We start from the raw sequence: 21,964 nt of genomic DNA on the forward strand, positions 1-21,964 counted from the left end.
GCAGCACCCAGGTGTGATCTCCTGCTGGATCGCTTGGAGAAGTTACTTAACCTGAGGCTCATGTTTTAAATATCTGAAATGAGGGCATGATGATACCTCACGATTGTTAAGAGAGGATTTAATGAGACTGTCTAAAGTGCTTACACCACTACCTGACCAGAGCTTCATACCTGCTTTTTTATCCAATCTGAAAATCACCACCTTTTAACCAGGGTATTTTAGAACATTTTACATTTAATGTGATTATTGATATGGTTTAGGTTAAATCTGTCATCTTGCTAGTCATTTTCTATTTGTTCTCTAGGGTTTTTTTTTTTCTTTTTCTGAGTATTTTTATGATTCCATTTTATCTTTTGTTGACTTATTGTCACTCTGTTTTTCAGTGATTGCTAGTTTAGTAGACCACACACACACACACACACAGATGTATATAAAGATCTATACCATACTATATATACATCTTTACCTTCTCAGTCTACATTCAAGTGATCTACTACTCGACAAAAAGTTGAAGAACTCTATAATAGTAGACTTCCATTTCTCCCTTCTCACTTTTGGGCTATTGTGGCCTCACATTTTACTTCTACATATGCTGTAAGCTCCATACTTTGTTGTTATGATTTTTACTTAATTATCTTTTAAGGGGATTTAAGTGTAAATATTCTAAATCAAAAGGTATAAAGTGTCCTATTGGATAAAAAAACAAGACCCAACTATATGCTACCAACAAGACACATCTTAAAAATAAAGGACAAACAGATGAAAAGGATGGAAAAGATACACCATGCCAACACTAATAAAATGAGAGCAGGAGTGACTATGTTAATAACAGAAAAGCAGATTTCAGAGCAAAAAATATTACCAGAGATAAAGACCATTTTGTAATGCTAAAGAGGTCAGTTCAGCAAGAGGACATAACAACCCTAAGTGTTTGTTTACCTAGTAACAGTTTCAAAATACACAAAGCAAGAACTGTAAGGAGAAGTAGACCAATCTACAATTATATTGGAGATCTGAAGATCTCTCTTTCAATGCTTCATGGAACAAAAAGACAAATATTAGAGCTAGATTGTGCATATAATGAAAGATTTAAGAAAAAATCTTAATCATATCTTAATCAAATCTTAATTTATCCTTGCTAAATCCAAATCAACAAGGATATAAAAGACTTGAACAAGACTGTCAACCAATTTGGTGTGACATTTATAGAACACAGCAGTACTCCACAGTAGATTACACACATTCTTTTCAAGAGCACAGGGAACACATACAAAGATAGACCATATTCTGGGCCATTAAACAAGTCTCAATAAATTAAAAGGATTCAAGTCATACAAAGTATATTCTCTGATCACAATGGAATTACTATTTGGAAACTAGCACTCGTAAAGGATTAGATGATTTCTAAATCGTATGTGTTTGGGGGACAAGGGGAAGTGGATTGGAAAGCAGAAAGGGGGATATAGTTGTGGAATGATTTTTATGAATAGTGGAACTCAGACAAACTATGTTGGAGAAGATATATACAATGCATAGATCTGACCTAGATCTTGTATCCAGAATATAAGAACTCCTACTTATTATTAAGATGACAACCCAGAAGACAACCCAATGTTTTTAATGGGCAAAAGATTTTAACATATTTCACACAAATGCATTAATGACCAATCATCACATAAAATCATGCCCAATAGTAATCATCAGGGGATGACTATTAGCACTGCAGTGGATATCACTGCACAGCTAAGAATGGCTAGTTAAAATAAAGGTTCATAAGTATTGGTGAGGCTGTGGAGCAACTGGAATTCTCATACATTGCTGATAAGAGTATAAAGTATTAAAACCACTTTGGAAAATTTTGGCAGTCTTGCCAAGTTCAGTACATACTTGCCATATGATCCAGCAATTCCACTCCTAAATATTACCCCAAGAGAAAGGGACACATGTCCACAAAACTACTTGCACACAACTGTTCATAGAAGCTTTATTCATAAAAGTACCAAAATGGAAAGAGTCCAAATGTCCCATCAATGAAAGAATGGATAAACAAATTATAATATATAACAGTAAGTACACGGGAATAAAAAGGAATGAACTAGTGAGATCCCTGGGTGGCTCGTCGGTTAAACGTCTGCCTTCGGCTCAGGTCATGATCCTGGGGTCCTGGGATCAAGTCCGGCATCAGGCTCCCTGCTCTGCGGGGAGCCTGCTTCTCCCTCTGCCATTCCCCCTGCTTGTGCATGCTCTCTCTCAAACACAAATAAAATCTTAAAAAAAAAAAATGAAAAAAAGGAACAAACTACTGAAATACATAACAAAATCTCAAAAACAGTAAACTGAGCAAAAGAAACATACAGGGTACATTGTAGGGTCAACACTAGCATGAAACTGAGAGTGAATATCTGTTCCATTTTGCATCTTAGGACCTTCGTAGTCCCAGCCTGAAAGTACTTACTATATCATTCCATTCATGTGAAACTAAACAGGCAAAACTAACCTATTGTGACAGCTTATCAGTGGCTGCCTTGGACCAAAAGTGGATGATATTTTACTGCAAAGGGCTCAAGGGAACTCTTGGGAGTGATAAAAATGTTCATTATCTTGACTGGGGTGATGGTTAAGTAGGGGTAAACATTTATCAAAATCCAATAAACTAAAAAAAAAAAGGGGGGGGAACTCAACCTGTCTTGGATGTCTCTTCACATTGATAACAACCCATTACTACAACGATTCTTCACATTGATAACAGCATGATCCTTGTACAGTCTCATGATCACTTCTGTTTAACAACTCTGCATCACTTAAAAATTAAATCCAAAATCTTTGCAACACAGTTCCTCTTCAACTCTAACCTCACTTCTCACTTGCTAGTGCATTCTTCTTTTGTTGGATCTATTACACTATTCCTTTGCTTCTCTGTCTTCATGACTAGGCTACAGAACAAGATCTTTATCTTTTTCATTTTTGTATCTCAGTGCATAGCATGGTATCAGGCACAGGGCATGCTTCCCAAAAAATGTTAGTTCAATAAATGTAATGAGCATATGAAATATGATTTTCTTTGTCCTCTCCAAAGAGAATTCCTCCCTGTAAATTAAGGAAATTACTTTCTTTATATGATCAGAAACATTTTTCTCCCAAGTCCTTCATTAAAATTGAGCCTATGCACAACGTAGCTCTAAAATTTCAAAGACCTAAGGCAGTGATTTTCAACCTTCACAAAGTAGTAATAACCTTCATTTGCTGTTTCTGCATTTCTGCCTTACTATCTCATCTCTTGCTGAAATGTTCTTTTTAAATTAATAGCTTGATAGATGGCTGAGTAGTTTTCATCAGACCAATTAGGACAATAGTAAGTATCCATTTGTGGAGTGTGGACATTCAAGAAATCTGATCCATTATTTAGAAAATCATTCCTGAGCTCAGACTTGGCTCAAATTGGCACCTTCTGGCATTTGCTTGTGGGTGGGGAATGTGGAATGCTTTGAATGCTGAATGGCTTTGTCAAGTTTTAAAACTCCCTTATGGTTAGAGGAAAACAACGTTCATTGTTTAAAAACACCATTGTTTGTTTTTTCTGCTTTTCTGTTCTTTGGAGCCTGAATCTGCAAAAACATTCACGCCCAGCATTTTGCTTCATGTACGTCTCCTGATATGTTTCTGGAGACATGAGTGATGTGAAAAACTTTTTATTGTGATTGTTTAGAATGTTTGGGACAAATCAAAAAAGTCTATCTTAATGCTCATACTGTATTTTATGGAGAAAGACCAGATTTCTGTCATCGTAGGCAGAGAGTAGAGTTGATAGGCATGTGGGTCCTGGAGCCAAGACTTCCAATGCTCAAATCCCTGTTTTCCCACTTCATGGCTATGTGACGCTATGTGACCTTGGACAAGGTATTTAACCCCTCTGTCCTGCTTCAATATCCTCATCTAGTCAATAGGCACGAGAATAGATTAGGTCCAGGGTAGCCACTGATACGCTGTCACAATAGATTAGTTTTGCTGTTGTAGAGTTTCACGTGAATGGAATTATATAGGAAGCTTCCAGGCTGGACTAGGGAGGTACTAAGATGCAAACTGGAACAGATGTTCACTCTCAGTTGTTTGAAGAATGAGTGGGTTAATACATGCAGAATGCTTGAAAGGGCAACGGGCACAGAAAAAGTGATCAATAAAATTAAGTTGTGTTATCAACGTGTTAACAATGTGTTATCATTGTTACCATCATTATCCTCATCATTAAGCAATTGAATGTAGAGTTCCCATATCTGATTATTACACCTCACCTCACAGCCGAGATTCCAGGAGATACCACTTTAGTAGCAAGGTTGTTTTACTAGCGAGAACCCAGCACTACCTCCTTGCATAGAACAGAGAGCATCGCCTGAGGAGAAGGTCATTCTAGGGCATGGAAGAGTGCACGTGAGGTACTATCCAGAGCCGCATGCTGTTCTTCCACTCTACCCACTCCATCGCCGCTGTCACTACCAGGACCTCTCCTTTCTCGTTCACATTAACTCATCAGCTTCCCCCCTTGTGGTCTTTTCACGCAGACCCCACCCTCCCCTTCCCACATCCCCACCCCGGATCAATCCATTTCTCCACAGAAGGCAGAGTGATCTTTCTAATAGAATCTCTTCCTTGATCTCTCTCACTTGCTTAAAAAAACCCTCAGTGATAAACCTTGGACACAACATAAGGCCCGTACCCCATGGAGCACAGGGCCTCTGGGATCTGACCCAGTGAGTCTCTCCTCCCTTTGCCCTCACTCCTCACCCTCTCTTCGTCCCCAGACAAGCTATATGTAGTTCCCTAACTCACCTTGCTCCCATTCTCGGCTGGAGCATGCATTGGTCCCAATGCCTGGCATATGCACCCCTTCCCCTGAATGAACTTTACTTGCCAGTCTGGATTCACCTATGGTTGAGGCAAGGATCATGTCTGCACTAGCTCTTTCCCAATTGCCTGGAACACACTATGCTTATTAAATTATTATGTTGAATTAATTACCTTATGCTCAGGACTCTGGTAGGTTTCTCTGCTTGGAGTTCTAGCACGGCACTTAACTCATTATTATGCATCATTATTATGGATTTGTTTGTCTCCCATTAGACTGAGCTTCACAAGGCTGGTCCTTGTCTTATACATCCTTGCATCCCCAGCTTCCAACACAGTGCCTGCCATGAAACAGGAACTTAATAAGTTCCAAAAGAATGAACACTATCCACATACCATTAATCTCAGGTTTAAAGTTCACTCAAATTCTGAAGCAAGGGGATGTATGGACTTCCTTGGCAGTTCTTGGATGCTATCCCAATGATACTACCAACATTTTAAGCAAGTTTGTATGTATGTGCATTTTTCTGGGTAGTGGGTCCATCGCCTTCATCAGATTCACAAAGGGCTTTCTAATTCCCTGAAAGGTGAGAATATATGTCCTTAAGAGTTGTTTTTAGGGGTGCCTGGGTGGTGCAGTCGGTCAAGCGTCTGACTCTTGATTTCAGCTCAGGTTGTGATCTCAGGGTCATGAGATCGAGCCCCACATTGGGCTCCGAGCTCAGTGAGGAGTCTGCTTGAGATTCTCTCTCCCTCCCCCTCTGCCCCTCCCCCTGCTTGCACGTGCATGTTCTCTCTCTCTCTCAAACAAGTAAATAAATAAAATCTTTACTTAAAAAAAAAGAGTTGTTTTTAAAAAACCAATTGTGAAATAAAAAGTTTGCAAGGTAGTTTGATGAGTCAGTCCATTTGACTCAGATGAGGTAGAGGGTTTGTGTCTCTATGAACGGTCTCTGTCAGCCTCTCTGCTGCTGGACTATGTGGTGTTTCCAATTGCCTGCAGTGGGTGTTCTCCTGGATGAATATCCCTTTGTGGTGTCCCCGCCCACACACACCTGTAGGAGCAGTTTGAGACTCATTTGCATGGCCTACTTGGTTCTAGAAGCATCAAGCATTTCAGGCCCTGGGACCAGCCCCACACAGTATTTTAACCCAGCTTTCAGGGTGTAGAGGCTGTTCTGTTCAAGCTGAGAACCTCCTTTGATCCACTTTGACTAGACATTTTCTCGGGCTTCTATCAATAGATCGGCAGTTTTTTTCTGACCCAGACCCACATAATCAAGAGACTAAAGCTTCTCTAAGAAGCTAAGAAAGAGCACATTTTAAAAATAACTTGAGCAGGGCGCCTGGGTGGCTCAGTTGGTTAAGCGACTGCCTTCGGCTCAGGTCATGATCCTGGAGTCCCGGGATCGAGTCCCGCATCGGGCTCCCTGCTCGGCGGGGAGTCTGCTTCTCCCTCTGACCCTCCCCCCCTCTCATGTTCTCTCTCTCATTCTCTCTGTCTCAAATAAATAAATAAAATCTTTAAAAAAAAAATAAAATAAAATAACTTGAGCAAATGAGTTCATTCTGGCAAAAACAAACCAGCTCTGTAAAATAAACTTCTTTAGAGTTTCTCAATAGCAGGTCCTGAAACCGTAAACAACCCCAGGGTCCACATGCGCTGAGCCACTCATTGAACAGAAAGTTTCTGGCCCAAATTCTGTCAAAATAAAGAACACCTTATAAAACTAGGAGTCCATGACCATCATGTGAGAACAAGATGAGGGGGGTGTGCAATGACCCAGCCCAAGGACAATGAGAAAGTCTCACGACCTCAAAATGCTGGCTTTCCAGCCCAAAGCTAAAGTGATGAAGGACAGGGGGCTACAGCTTATGCCTCAGGCCCTTGCTCGGATCCTACCAAGCCCCTGCCTTCTCCAGGGAAAACCAGAGTCTGTTCACTCTCGTGAAATCAGAGGCAGCCCCTGCGAGTTTTACTAGTGTTCTGTTGACAGGATAATGGACCCACTGAAACTGTAATAACATGCTTGGCCAAAGGAGCCCAGACCATGAAGTTATTATAACTTCATACCCAGCCATAGTCTTTCGAGCATAATAATAATATATTCTTTCTGATGAGACCCATACTATTCCAATGAATTTATGCTGAGTTTATCTGCACAAGAATAATAACTTGTTACAAATAATAAATACAGTGATTCTCATTTTATATTTGTTACTCCTTCAAAACAAAGTATTTTCTCATTGCATGGTGGCAATCTGGTCCTTTCTATATGGGGAGCAATGTGCTAGAATCCATATCTTAGAATGGACAGAACTTAGAGAAATTCAGAGAAAAGGCACAGGGATCATTTTTAAAAACTAGAAAATGCAACTTATGGAAAAGCATTAAGAAAAACTTGCTATTATTTAATCACAGAGATGTGGGAAATACTGGGATAAACCTGAACATCATATTTCAGGTGTACCAAGACTCACGGTCAAATTAACAGCGTATATTGAGTCATGGCTATGTGCCAGGTGCTTTATGAGCAATTTTGCATTTAACCCTCACCATGACCTCATGAGGTGCACATCCCCGTGTACGTTAGGAGAACACTGAAGCATAGGTTAAGTGATTGTCCAAACCTGATAGATATTTTTCACAAATATTCTGCTTTCCTCTCTCTCTTTTCTCACCTGGAAGTTAAGTTGTACTTTCTCTTTCCATGAACCCAGGCATGACCACACAAGTCTCTTTAACCAATGAAATTTGAGCAAGCAACGTGCACTGTTTCCAGACAGAAGGTTGGAGAGCCTGTATGAGCTTTGTCTTCTTTCACTCCGCCATGGTGACTATTAACACTCTGGAAAGTGGCTGCTCCACAGCCTTGGTCCTTCAGTGGGGGATATAGGAGGGAGCAGAGCCCCCTCTCCCACCCCCATCAACGCAAGATGAGTGTGTTGCACGAGCAAGACATTAATCTTTGCAGTTCTAAGCCACTGAACTTGCAGGATTGTTTCTGTAGCAAAATCTGACTGATACACTAAGTCAGCCAGCCAGCTGATTGGAGCTTGACCTGCCTCTATTACCCCACAGCTTATTCTGAGGTAACATGCTGTGCTGCCTTCCAGGTAGAGAATGATGGCTACGTGTATTATTCTACCCAGTTTGAGAAGCAGGAAAAAATGGTCTTTACCTTCAGTGACAGGAATTGAGATTCCCCAGGGGGCAGTCAAGACATAAATAAGAGAACTGAGGAAGATCAGGGGAACTTCCATTGAAGATTTACTCACAAGAGAAAAACAGTTCATGTCTTGATGCATTTCCTTCCAGGCATGTTTAATGAACACTTCGCATATATTTTCTTAGAGTCCTACTTAAGGGAAAATTTTTTAGAGTTCCGGGCTTGTAATTGTGTTCTCTGCTTCAGGGTCTCTCTCTGGTTTACTCTGGCTTACTTTCCTATAGGACTCACGACAATAACCTTCTGCTGTATTGGTCAGCACACAAAGTGGTCTTCATTTCCAGTCTACCAGGAACCCAAATATTGCTTTGGATTCCCCCCAAAACAGAGCCTGAGACAAGGACTTGAGTGCAGTTAGTTTATTTGGGAGGTAAGTCCAGGAAGCAGGAATGAGAGCAGGATGCCTGGGACAAGAAGGAGGAAAAGCCAACCTAAGGGTGAATGGTCAACTGGTCCCTTCAGGCTGGGATCTCTAAGTCATTAAAGAATGCCTCCCATAATTGTCCATCTCAAGGATAAGAGGCTGGAGCGTTTATTCACTGGCTCTCATTCCCTGTTGGTTGACCCTAGGGGTTTGACCTAGCCTCCCTGCAGCACAGCTACTGTGCTCGCTCCAGGGCTGGGCAAGCTCCCGCAGCTGTGGAGAATCTTGAGGCAGACAGTAAAATGACGCCTGATGTGTGCTTGAGATCTGGGAAACCAGCCACCGTAAGGGCACTAGAACCGGGGGCACCAGGGATGTTTTCTGTACCAAACCTCATCCCTAAACACTAATTTCAGTTCTTGCAGAGCTGATGGATACAAGGTGATACCAAGTTGGGACTGAGAGTACCATAGGCAGCCCGTGTGAGTCCTGGACAAGTTTCCTAATGTCTAAAATTGAAGGTGTTCAAATCTACCATCCACGGTCATTTTAAGTATTTGCTGAGCTAACATGTGAAAATGCCCAGCACAGTTCCTAGCACATTACAGGTGCTTGATAAATATAAGTCCTCTGCCATCCATCTCCAGTAAATGCCATAGGGCTGTCCTAGCCACCAAGGCCAAGGGCGTAAGGGTCCTTGCAACTCTTCACTTGTGCTTTCCTTTTGGTTTTCGAGGCTGACTACAGTTTGAGCAGCAATGAACAGCAACTTCAACTGGAAACCCAGCTCAGCAACTGCTGAGATAAACAGAAAAGAACACAGGAAAGCAAATAGGCAAGGAAAAGGAATGAAAGTGTAATGCAATTTTATAGAAAAGGAGACTTGTTCTTCTGGGACACTGAGTAGAAATCTTAATGAGTTACCTTAATGAGTGTACCTAAATGCTCTTTGGTACAAAGTCACAAAAGGGAAGAGAAAGAAAGGAGGAAGGGAAGAGGGAGGGATAGAGGGAGGGTAAAAAGAATAAATAAAAGGAAGGAAGGAAATTATCCATTCATCTCTGCAGAGACTCTGCTGAGCATTAGGCAATATGACTTGGGAAAAATTGTAACTGAAACTTTTCTAAAAACCTTTCAGAGAGGTGTTTTTCCTCAGAAAAGCATCATCAGGGCTGTTCAATATCCAAGGCAAGTCTTTCATATTACTAGACATGAAACATTATTGTATCTGAAACTGGCTGGAGGCCATTTAGAAATTCAATAATTATTCAACCCAAGGGGCTTTCCAAATGGTGAAGCAGCATCTTGGGAGGAAATTAATATTGAGCAATGTATCCAGTCTAATTGGAATCTTGAGGAAATGGGGTCCTGAGTAGGTAAAACAGCTGGAAGCTAAAGTAGGTCAGGACAAGTGATCCCCTCATTTTTGTGTCTTGCCTTAATTATGATGTGAAAAGGAGAATCTTGTTTATTTTTTATGCCAGGAGGGCAAGGTGGTGGTTTGGAGACACTCCTTGTTCATTAACAGCCACCTTCAGTCAGACAAGAAAACAGCTTACTTCTTTCATTTCTTTCCACAGATATTCAAGGATAGTTGAGAAGGCACAAAAGACTTTTTTTGTTGTTTCTTTTGCCAAACATGGCAGTTCGGAGTTAAGGAGTGACTTATTAGCCATGGTCGTGAACACTGATCACAAAGATGGTAAAGCTGTGTTTTTTTTTCCCCTTCAAGAGAAAGTCCATGTGAGAGCCTCCTTATTTTCCTATTTGGCGGGGAGGGGGCACAATCAAGTTGGAAGCATCCGTGACATACCAGCCTCTTCTGTCTTCCTTTGCACCTGTCTTCTGTCTTCTGTATGCATCACTTTGAGAACACAACTTCTTAAGCCCATTGAGCACACAGTGGTCTGATTCCCCATCTTAGAAAGACTCACTCTTAAATTGATTTGGGGGATCTATGCTGTCTTTACATGAGACTACCTTAAAGTTCAATTCTCCTGGCAACTAACTCTCCTTAGCTCATATCTACTGACCTATTTTAGGACAATTCCTAGAGGACAATTCTTCTCCATTATTCAGAGTCTGAGGCAGACCACAAGTGTACTATACCTGGTGTGTATCAGGCCCAGAACAAAAACACTGTGCTTCTCTCTGGGGAAGAGTCACTTATTCAAGATTCAAATGATTTAAAAAACAAATAAAACCTGAAAAAACACCTTCTGGTAGGGAGATCTGAAGGGACACTGGATCACTATGAAAAACACAGAAAAAAAAAAAAAAAAAGAAAAATACGAAGAGATAGCTCCAAAGAGCAGGAAGAAAGATCACAATCTCATTTAAATAAAACTAATTAAAAAAATAACTTGGGAAAGAACATTCACTCTGCTCCTATAGAACGGAAGGCAGGCAATTGTCCATAATGATTCCAAAGCGTACCATCTTGTTTAGCTGCACTGGGACAATTTTGAACTGTGTCACAGGTTTTCCCAGCCCTCAAACCCTGTGACTGTTATATGACTCAGTTCCACTTCCACAAAATGGGATTGATAGAATGTGGATTTCAGAGGAAATGATTATAGACATTTACAATAGTCATTATAAACGGTAAGAATTATGCTAGCAGGAAACATGCTTTAACACGTGGGTTCTTGTCATGACTTGAAATTGCTTAAAAAGTTTTACATATATATGTACTAGATATGTATAAAAGATTTATATAAATATCTTTATACCATATATATTCACATATTATACATATCTTTTGTACACACACACATCTCTTCATTATTTCAGTGCCTGGGGGACACATGCACATTCATTTCCAGGACCCAGAGATGCCCCATACAACATTGAGACAATCTCTCCAGGATTATGATCAGTCAGGGTTTTGAAAGCAAAATCAAAGTAGGTAAGGAGGAAGTGTGCCTTATTGTTCAAGATTCGTTAAGTAGACAGTTAGTTGTGTTAACTCTCATTGCATGGTATGAAAAGAAGGACTCTGGGAACGTCTGCTCTTTGTTAGTAAGCTGCCTGTAATAATTATGGCTAGCACACAATGCCAATGGGTAATCAGACTACCAAATTAATAGGAATAACCTCTCACAAATCTAATTTGAGTGAGCACTGCTCTCCAGAGCAACATGATTGTGAGTCTATGTTTGTCAATGACTGCGCAAACATGTTTTCTCCACTTTACTCTTTTGCAATGTGTTATGATGTTACTATGGTGATGCTCTTATGATATCCTTTTGCTCTCATGGTGCCCTCTCAGTGGAAGCTCTAATGAGATGGTTTGGCAACAGAATCTTTCTGGGATTTTTCCCCATACACCATTGAAGACCAGCATGGCTTTCCTCTTACAGGAAGTGCATAAAGCATGAACTGAAAATGGTAGAAAGTAATTTGCACTGACTTGGGTAAAGAATGTGAATGTTATTAATACTATACCAAACTACCCAGAAATATTCTTTTTGCTCCCAATTCTAGGAGATGACCCAAGGGACAGTAAGGCTTCTAGATTGAGTGTGGAATGTCACACAGCTGAGGGCTAGGGTCTCTTGCCCTCCTAAGGGAGGAGCTATGTGAGGGTGATGTGAGAACTATGTGCTGGAAAGAAAAAGAGATGGAGTTTCCGGAGCGCATACTATGTGACAAGCACTATGCTAAGCACATTACATGCATCCCTTGACTGATTATTTATTTACCTTATATTATTTTATATTTACCCCATTTTATATTATTTACCCCATTTTATAAAATGACACAGCTAATATGGGTCTTTCAGTCTCTGAAGGCCATTCTGTTAATTACTATGCCACCTTGTCTCCCTAAAATGCATCTTTCATTTTTTTAAAAAAGATTTTATTTATTTATTTGAGCTAGAGAGAGAGTGAGAACAAGAGCACGAGCTGGGAGACAGAGGGAGAAGAAGAAGCAGGCTCTCCCATTGAGCAGGGAGCCTGACTCGGGACTCAATCCCAGGATCCTGGGGTCATGATCTGAGCCGAAGGCAGACACTTAACCTACTAAGCCACTCAGGTGCCCCAAAATGCATCTTTCAGATGATCCTGTCTTCTCTCTTTTCCCTGGAAGAGCTTGGAAGTGAGAATCATAAGTGCTTCCATCCTATTCCCTTAGACTTATTCCATAACTACCTGGAGAGATTTATCTGAAACAGCTTGAAATCTGACAACTTTATCTTGGACAGGCACACCCTTGGGGCCTTTTCCACTGCTATATGGGGACACACAGCAGCAATGGTCATGAGACCTAAAATCAATGTCCCAATCTTATTAGTTGTGTAATCTGGGGCAAGTCAATTCTTCCAGCCTTAGTTATTTCACCTAGGAAATGGAAATGGCAAAAATTATACTTGTCCAAAGGTCAGGAATAACCTAGTTGCTTTCATTATCTATTTTTGCTCACTTTAGAACCTCTTCGGTCTATGATATATGAGGCTGTGCTCTGGACCTAGAATGACAGATCATGATTGCCCTTTTATAATGTGGCAAACAGAGCAGGCTCTCAAAACATTTTATCAGCAAGAAGTTCACTTTTGTCTTCTACTTACTGCCTTTTGAGTTACAGCTTTAGACATTGCTTTGGCAGCTCCTTCAGGTAAACTTTCTCCATTAATAACTTAATGAAAATCATTACATTTCCTTTGATCTCTAGCCTAGCATTCAGGATCCCAGCCCTTATCATCTAACTGCACAGAGTCCCCATACCAACTAGATTAATCTTGGTTTCCAGGACACATCTAGCATTTTTCTACCTATCTTTACAGGTTTTCTGTACCTGGAACAACTTTTCTAACTCCAACGATGTCCACCATCTTTATTTATTTATTTGTTTTGATTTTTTTTAAAGATTTTATTTATTGGGGCACCTGGGTGGTTCAGCCAGTTAAGCATCTGCCCTCGGCTCAGGTCATGATCCCAGGGTCCTGGGATTGAGCCCCATATCGGGCTCCCTGCTCAGCGGGGATCTGCTTCTTCCTCTCCCTCCGTGCTCTCTTTGTCTCAAATAAATAAATAAAATCTTAAAAAAAAACAAAACTCAAAAATATATTTTAAAAATATTTTATTTATTTATTTGAGAGAGGAGCAGAGAGAGTGAGAGAGAGAATACAAGCAGGGGAAGGGGCAGAGGGAGAAGCAGACTTCCCGCTGAGCAGGGAGCCCGATGCAGGGCTTGATCCCAGGACTCGGGGATCATGACTTGAGCTGAAGACAGACGCTTAACTGACTGAGCCACCCAGGCACCCCAATGTCACCATCTTTAAGTCCAGGTCAAATGCCACATCCTCCTTGAAGCTCTCCACAGTCAACTCCATCCAGAATTAATCTTGTCTCCATGCTCCACAGAAATGTATTGGTCTCTTCTATACCTTCCCCTCCCCCACAGTCTCCCTTGTATTATTGCTAGTCGTATTTCTCTAACAGGTTATAAGCATCTTGAGGGCAAGATCCCAGGCAGCCTATTGCTGCATGATAGTGGCAGGGGAGTGTGAGGGTTCCAGCTATGGGTTTAAGCTACACTGCCAAGTCTAAAACCTGCCTACATGATGTACTAGCTGCATGTCCTTGGGTAAGTTCCCTTATCTTTCTGGTCTATAATTTCTTCACCTGTATTTCCTGCATAGGGACCTTGTGAGAATTAAATGAGACATTCCATGTAAAGTACTTAGCAAGGACCTGATGTATTGTAGGTGCTTAACAGATGTTAAATATTTGCAATACCTATAATGAGTTTTCTTCATTAATTAAGTCAACACATATTTGAGGGCCATATTAGCGTGTTCAGGTGTATAACAAAATACCATAGACTGGATGGCTTAAACAACACACATTTATTTCTCATAGTTTTGGGGACTGGGAAGTCCAAGATCATGATGCTGGCCAGTGTGGTTCCTGGTGAGAGTCTTGTTGGCTGACAGATGGCCTCCTTCTCACCCATGTCCTCACATGGCAGAGAGACAATTGCTCTTTTATTGTTTCTCCTTATAAAGTCACTAATCTCATCATGAGGGCACTACCCTTAACACTTCATCTAACCAAAAGGCCAGAAGCAATAACCCTAACTACCTCTTAAAGGCTCCATCTCCAAATACCATCACATTGAGGGTTAGGGGTTCCACATATGCATTTGGGGGCAGAGGGAGGTGGGATATAATTCAGTCCATAGTGAGCATCTATACATTTATTGAGCTAGTCCGAGGATAGAGTAATAGACAAAATAGATAAAAACCCATGTCATGTAGAATTTACATTCTAGTAGAAAGAGTGAGACTGTGGAAGACAGAATAACGGCCCCCCCAAAGGTCCACATGTTTATCTCCATAACCTGTGATCATGTTACATTACATGGCAAGTAGGAATTGGAGTTGCAGACAGAATTAAGGTCACTAATCAGCTGACTTTAACATAGGGAGATAATCCTGGATTATTTGGATGGGCTCGGTGTAATCCCAAGGGATTTATAAGTGGAAGAGGGAAGTGGAAGAGGAAAGCAGAAAGGTCAGAATGAAGAAAATGAGATCTTGACTGCTGTTGCTGGTTTGGGAGATGGAGAAATGGAACCACAGGCTGAGGTATGTGGGCAGCCTCTAGAAATCAGTAAAAACAGGGAAACTGATTCTCTCTCCTCTATAGACTTCAAAGAGGAACACAGCCCTGCTGACACCAATGAGACCTGTGTTGAACATCTAACCCCCAGAATATAATAAATTTTATTGTTGTACGTCATTAAGTTTGTGGTACTTTGTTATGGCAGCCATAGAAAATTAACATGGGCAAAAAACAGAAAACGAATACAGGGATATTTTGTGTGTGTGTATATATACACACACAGTATATATATATGTATGTATTGTATATCAGATGGCAATAAATTCTATGAAGAAATACACTATATATATATATATAGCATATCAGATGACAATATATACATTGTATATCAGATGGCAATAAATTCTGAGAAAATTGGAGCAGGGACTATGGATAGGGAGTGTTAGAAGGGGAAGGTGATAATAATTTTAAGCAGAGTTGAAAGAGGAGCCCAAGGAGGATCTGGAGTAGCAAGTTGACAAAATATGATACCACTTTTACTGGAATCACATTGGCTGCTTTACTGAGAATAGCATATATGGGGGGGTGGCAAGGTGGAAGCAGGGGGGCCAGATAGAAAGTTATTGCAGTAATACTAGCTACAGGTATTTGTGGCTTGGACTGAGGTGGTGGAAAGAGGTCTATCAGCATTTGGATATCTTTTGAAGGTAAAACCAATGAGATTTGCTGAGAGATTAGAAGTGGAACAGAAAAGGAGAAAAGTCAAAGATGATCCTGTGCTTTGGGGCTTTAAGCCAATGAAAGGTTGGAGAGGCCATTCACCAGGATGGGGAAGACAGCAGTGGAGCAAATTTGAGGGAGAGGATGGGTGTATGTTGGGTGGACCCTTGGTACCCGAATCCTTCCCTTCCTCTAGTCTTTGCCTTCAGATTGCTTTTCCCTACAAGCCAAGAACCGTACACCATAAGGAATAATAGCCAGTGGGAAACAGTGTCTTGTTCAATTCATGATGGAGCCCGTTTGCTGTATAACACCTATGCAGAGCTCTGATAAAAGCTGGACTGGAGAATGAGGGGTAGCCCAGGATGCTACAGATGGAATGTTTGTGTCCTCCCCAAATTCATCTGCTGAATCCTATACCCCAGTGTGATGGTTTTGGAAGGTGGAGCTTCTGGGAGGTGATCAGTCATGAGGGCCGATGCCTTATGAACAGGATTAGTGTCTTTATAAAAGAGGCCTGAGAAAGCTCCCTGCCCGCTTCTGCTTTGTGAGGACACAGTGAAAAGCTGCCTATGAGAAAGCAAGCCCTCACCAAACACTGAACCTGCTGGCATCTTGATCTTAGACTTCTCAGCCTCCAGAACTATGAGAAATACCTTTCTGTTGTGGGGAAGCCCCCAAGCTTTGTTGTAGTAGCCCCACCAGACAAAGACACAGGAGGACCAAGGAGGGCTTGAATCTAAATGCTGGCCCTTCGGAGCACAATGTGAAGGTGGAGCCACCCTTCTCCAGCCCATGAGGTCACGGGCAGAGAAGCTGGGCCAGAGAGCTGGCAAGAGCTGGGGCACCATTCACCACACTGACCCCGCTCCCTGATAGAAATTATCCAGGAAATATTGATGGCTCCCTCCCAATCACAAGATTTACCATTCCTCCCCAGGGAAGAAGCCACTAAGGGGCTGGAAGTGGGATGAAAGTCCTCTCTTCCCACAGGCAAAGCTGAAATGCAAGGAGAGAGGGAGAGATGGTTCCATTAATGTTTATTGATTAGAATTGAATGCCCTCTTCACCTGCACATGCTCTGCTCATCTGTAGCCTGGCGAGTGAGTCCTATCTCCAAGGGCAGAAGTTGGATCTCAGTGTTCTGCTTCAGTTTCTGAGCCAAGAAACCTTATTTTTCCTCTCTTGACAGGACAGAAAAGATCCTGCCATGGGAATTGTTAGGCAGACAACAGACTTCCCAATTAGGGACTAGCGAGTTAAAGGGAAGGACCATTAAAGGTAAACTGGGGTAATTCAGAGATACTTCCATCCTAGTTGTTCTGGATGATGACCAACGTTCTGATTGCCATGAGGTCAAAAGGACAAAAGGAGCTCTAAAAGCAGTGACTAGGGTTTGAGGCAGTTTGGAAATGAAATTGCATTACTCAATAATGTAGAGAATCATTGCTAAATGGCTGTATATTTGTATCTGACTATTTTCCCCCCTCATGTTTGAGTTTCATATTCACAATCTCCACTATCTTTGCATTGCCCAAGTGACATAGAATTAAATGAAATCATTTAATCCAGTGTTAAGATCATTAGACCATGACTATTTGGCTATTTATTAAATATTTCTTACAATATCAGAAATGACTTGATATTGCAGAAGATGTGTGTGGTTTTAGAGGTTCTCATTTAGTAGTGGTGGAAACCACTTTTGGGCGGAGGATGTTAACCCCTCACGTGTCTTAATTTCTACTTAATATATTTCCATACTTCCCGGTGTCTGGGTGGCTCAGTGGGTTGAGCGTCTGCCTCCGGATCAAGCCGTTCGTTGGGCTCCCTGCTCAGCAGGGAGTCCGCCTCTCCCTCTGCCCTTCCCACCCATCCACCCCGCCCCTGCTTGTACACACACGCTTTCTCAAATAAATAAATAAATAAAATCTTTGGGAAAAAATATATATCCATACCTCTTTAAAGTGTGTAGTCAGAATTGTAAAATGCAATCCTTAGTCATTTGGTACTCTTCAATCGATATGTATTAAGGTGCTATAGAGGAATAAAAAGATGTGGCAGACATTATTTTCCTTAGGAAGCTTACATCTAGTGACTCCTACTATTAAGAATACTTTCTATGTTTAGTTTACCCTTAAAACCATCCAGCAAGGTAGATATGCTCTCCCAATTTACAGAGGAAAATACTGGTTTAGAGGTCATAGACCAAAATCACACAGTAGAAAGTCGCAGGGTGTGCCTGGGCTTCCAAGGCTATGCTCATTCCACTACTCCCAGGTTGTTCTAGTAAATCCGCCAGAATCTCAGTATTTTCCAATGATTAATGCTCCCCTCTGTCAGTATTTTCCAATGTAGTCTTTTTCAACAAGTCAGAAAATCTTGGAGAAGGTGATTTCCCCCTCTCTAGGTGCCTTGGCTGTGTGTGGACCCAGAACGCGTCCTTTCGGAGGCGTTATCTTCCTCTCCGCCCTCGTGAGAGGGTCCGGGTCTTTTCCGCAGGGCGCGGAGCCCGCGTAGACCGCCCATTCCCCACCTCTGCAGGAGGCAAGAGCAGTCTCCAGGCGACCGGACTTCTCTTCCCCACGGAGCTGCCATTCCGCGGGCGGCCACCAGGGGTCCCCGCTCGGCGCCCCGCGAGATAGCCGCGCGCGGGGCGCGTGTGGGGGCCACTTCGGAGCGGCGGCGGCTGGAGCTCGAGCCCGGCTCTCGCTCGCCCGCGCGCTTCTGCAGACCGCGCGTGCTGGCCCCTCGCCGCTCGCCCCGCGCCCGCCGCGTGGATCCGCAACCGTCGCGCGTCCGCCCGCGGCTCACCCTCTTCCTCTGGCGCCGGCTGCGGCTGACGCGGCGCAGGAGCCGACAGGGCCGCGGGCTGAAGGTAAAAGCCCACGGTGAGTGAGAGCCCGCGCGGGGCGAGGCCAAGTGGCGCCGCCCGGCAGCTGCTCGCCCCAGTGGCGCCCGGGCGGGCCCGGCTGCGGGCGCACCTGGGGGCGGGCGCCGCGGGGGGTGGGATGGGTGGGGGCGGGCGGTGGCTCCGGGGCTGGGATCCGCGTCAGACCCCTGCCCGCGCCCGGCTCAGGCCGGCTCCTCGCGCGCCCTTCTCGGGCGGGAACGAGAGTGCAGTGCCCAGCCCGGGCTCCGGGGCCTTGACTGTGAAAGCTCTACCGGTGAAATGCATCTCCCCGCGGGGCCCAAGTGCGCCCCGGAGCCGTCCCGAATCGCGGGTGACTGCCGCGTGCGGGCCGGGCTGCGGGTGGCGGGAAGACAAACTTTTGCGAAAGGGCGCCTGGGCGGGGGCTCGGCGCTCAGGGCGGGTGCGGAGGCTCGACGCGGGCTCCGCTGGGGAAGCCCGCCCGCCCGCCCGCTCGCCCCGGGCACCGCCGGAGCTTCGGGGAGGGAGCGCGTGGGTGAAGCACGGACGAAGCCCCGCTGGCCCCGTGGGCCAACAACTGTCAAACATCTGGAAGCCAGCCCCTCCGTCCCCCTGCGCCGAGGAAGGTGAAACTCCCTCCACTTCCCTTTGATTGTCCTCCCGGCCTTGGGACGCCTCCCGGAATGGAAAAGGGCCGACCTCTGGTGCCTGGCAAGTGAGTACCGGAGACCCCCAAGCCCCTCAGGCTCCCCCTTCACCCACCTTCCTGACCGCCTCCCAGAGGTCCTCCCCGCAGGGACCACGCCACAGAGCCCGTGGAGATTGTGACGAATGGCCTTTTGTTTCTCCGCGTCTCCCCTCTCGTTTGCCTTTGCAACATCTGGCGGGGCTCGCGGAGAGAAGGACGCCCCCGGGGTCCTCCCCGCACTCCCGCCGCCCCCCGCCGGCCACACGGCCGGCTCCCGCCCGGGAGCCCCGCGGGGGAAGGCGAGGAGCCCGACCCCGGCGCGGCCGCCGCGCCCAGGCCCCGCGGTTGGAGGGCGGAGGCAAAGTCGCTGCTTCCCCGCCTCCTCGGCTGCCTGGGGCCCGGGGCGCGTTTCTCTGATCTGATCCCAGACGCGGAGAGGAGTGCTGCTCTCCCGAGAGTGCAAGCGACCTTCCGCGCTCCGCCAGGGTGCTTTGGGTGCCTCCAGTGGATTTAAGTCTCCGCCCGAGGGCCTGTGGCTGGGCCGCTTCCAGGGCCGCGGGACGGGATCAGGGCACTTTTGTAGGCAGAAAGCCGAGGTTCTGGGCTCTGCGAGTTTCCAAGGGCTGGGGAACAGGCGAGAGTGGAAAAGGAAGTAACCCAAGAAGCCTCAAGACTTTGCCTAGAGTAGTGGTGAGGTGGCTCCCTCCAGATTGAACGTGCAATTTTGACTTGGGGTAGGGCTCGCTCCAAGTTTAAATCCCGGGTCTCCTGTCAGCATTTAGAAAAAGCAAATCGGGGGATACCGCATAGACGCCGTGGGGGCAGAGTTCCCGCCAACAAGTCCTTGTGAACCAGTGGCTTGGGACTGCCTCCGAGTTCCCCCTGGGGGTGCGCCTGTTAGATTACAGGTGACCCTGTTTCTGTGCCTTCCCTCACAAGTTAGATGCTTACACATCGTGCTTCTTCTTAGTGAGTGTGGATTTAAAAAGAAGAAGAAGGGCAAAAGCAAAGTAGCTACTCTGAGAGGGCAGGGTTCCCGTCCGGTGCCCCGACAGTCGTTTTGCCTGTGAGGGGAGGCCAAGCCTGTGCACCTGTTAGAACCTCTACATGCTCAGCTTTACTATAGTGGTGTTACCAGCTTTTTCTGATGGAGGCCCAGTCGTCCCTATTCCAAGGAAGCACAGTTAAACACTCTTTTTACCGTTTACCTTTTGATCCCTTCCCCAAGCCTGGGGAGGGAGGAAGCAAGCTTCCATCGGAATGCTTGTGACCTAGGTGCCCACTCAAGCATTTTAAGTGGGAGCTCTGCACAGTTCTGCACAGTTCTAGGAGTTTTCCCTTTACCTGACTAACAGAAATTTGACTTCCATTCAATAAATAGAAAAACAAAGACTACTAAGGAAGGTGGACACAGAGCACTTTGGCAATTTCTGGATTATTACCAGTGGCACCAACAAAAGAAAAAAAGCAAAATCTTTGAAGCACTGGAAGGCACTTTACAAACGTCTCATTATGAAAATGATGGCTAAGGAAGGATTCCTTTGAAATTTAGCAGCAGGAGAGAAGCAACAAGGCAGACCTGGGTTGCTCAAGAAGTGCCCAAAGGAATCATTAACCAAGTGAAAGGGCAGTGTTTGTCCCAGTCTACCCCCAGTACGGAAAACAGGGTAATTGTAGTGGAAGATGAGCTTGTACAGTTTCTTTAATTTTAGAATTAACCTCCCTTCCCCGGAATCATCGTAGAAAAAATAGAAAATACAGAGAGGTAAAAATGAAGACAAAAGGAAGGGGGTGTATTATAAATAAGCCTCCAGTGAACGCTCTTATCCAATGATTTCCTTGGATAAATTTCTGGAGTTTAGTATAGCTAGGTTGAAGGAGTTAATGCATTTTTTAGGATATTTAAGATTGCCATCTCGTCCTCTAGGGAAGTTATGCCACTTTACCTGCTGTCTAACAATATACAAGAGGATTTTTTCCTTCCTGTATCCCGCACCCCACTCACATTCTATATTATAATCACTCTTTTTCATTTCTGCCAGATGGATAGGAGGTACGCTCTTGTCTTCTTTTGTATTTCTTTAACCATAAATGAGATTAAACATTTTTCCTGTTGTCTTTAGTATTTCTTCCTTTATGATGATGCCAGTTTATGTCCTTAACCTATTTTTTTTCAGTGGGAATGTTTTCCTTTTTCTGACTAGAGGTGCTCTTAATAAAAGCATGCTGTTCTGACTTCTGACCCTGCCCTTGTAATCGGACAATCTTTATTGACTCAAAGTGCCAATTCTCTTCCCTCTAGCATAGCAAACATTTGGCAAGACTGCAGCCATAAATTACTGAAAGAACTGACATGATCTCGGTAGAGTTATTAGGGAGACTATGCAAAAGCATTATTAGAGAAATTCTTGGAAAATACCAAGTGTATACTTTCTGCTTAGTAGCTTGCATGCCCCAACATCTTTACAGTTTATGGTGCCTTTTTTTTTTTTTTTCATTTAGAACAACTCTTGATGAGCTGTTTTTACTAAATGGATTTTACTAACTCATTTTATTTGCATTCGTTCCACTGATAACCAGGATACCATAATCCACAACTTTTAACTTTTGCTGGAAATTTGCCTCAGTTTTATAAGACTCTGGCTTTACCATTTGAGTCCTATACTGAATGAACTTTGAATCTAA

The 21,964-nt window shown here is 43.9% G+C and overlaps 1 protein-coding gene and 1 long non-coding RNA gene across 9 annotated transcripts in view; one reads left to right on the top strand and one right to left on the bottom strand.

Annotated features, from left to right (window-relative positions):
• Window positions 1-2,228: 2,228 nt before the first annotated feature.
• LOC118018052 lies at window positions 2,229-19,617 on the bottom strand. 5 transcript variants are annotated; one of them, XR_004681305.1, is made up of 6 exons: window positions 19,354-19,617; window positions 17,678-17,756; window positions 16,650-16,721; window positions 5,014-5,180; window positions 4,290-4,404; window positions 2,229-2,267 (listed from the first exon to the last, which is right to left on the bottom strand). It is a non-coding gene; the product is annotated as an uncharacterized LOC118018052 (long non-coding RNA). The 5 variants fall into 5 exon arrangements; XR_004681308.1 differs by lacking the exon at window positions 4,290-4,404 and having other exon boundaries at window positions 2,233-2,267; XR_004681307.1 differs by lacking the exons at window positions 2,229-2,267; window positions 4,290-4,404; window positions 5,014-5,180 and adding an exon at window positions 18,534-18,591 and having other exon boundaries at window positions 15,203-16,721.
• Window positions 18,518-21,964, top strand: part of MOB3B (MOB kinase activator 3B) — a 212,408-nt gene continuing 208,961 nt past the window's right edge. Inside the window, exon 1 of one of the 4 annotated variants that reach the window (XM_035016523.1) lies at window positions 18,518-18,610. The gene's annotated coding sequence lies outside the window, so the exon portion shown is untranslated. Of the gene's footprint in view, window positions 18,611-18,718; window positions 19,307-21,964 lie in introns of those variants that run through there. The other 3 variants (XR_004681303.1, XM_035016525.1, XM_035016524.1) reach the window with 3 other exon arrangements.

Source organism: Mirounga leonina, unplaced genomic scaffold (assembly GCF_011800145.1).
Source record: "Mirounga leonina isolate KUSES-001 unplaced genomic scaffold, KU_Mleo_1.0 Mir_170, whole genome shotgun sequence".
Taxonomy (NCBI): Eukaryota; Metazoa; Chordata; class Mammalia; order Carnivora; family Phocidae; genus Mirounga; species Mirounga leonina.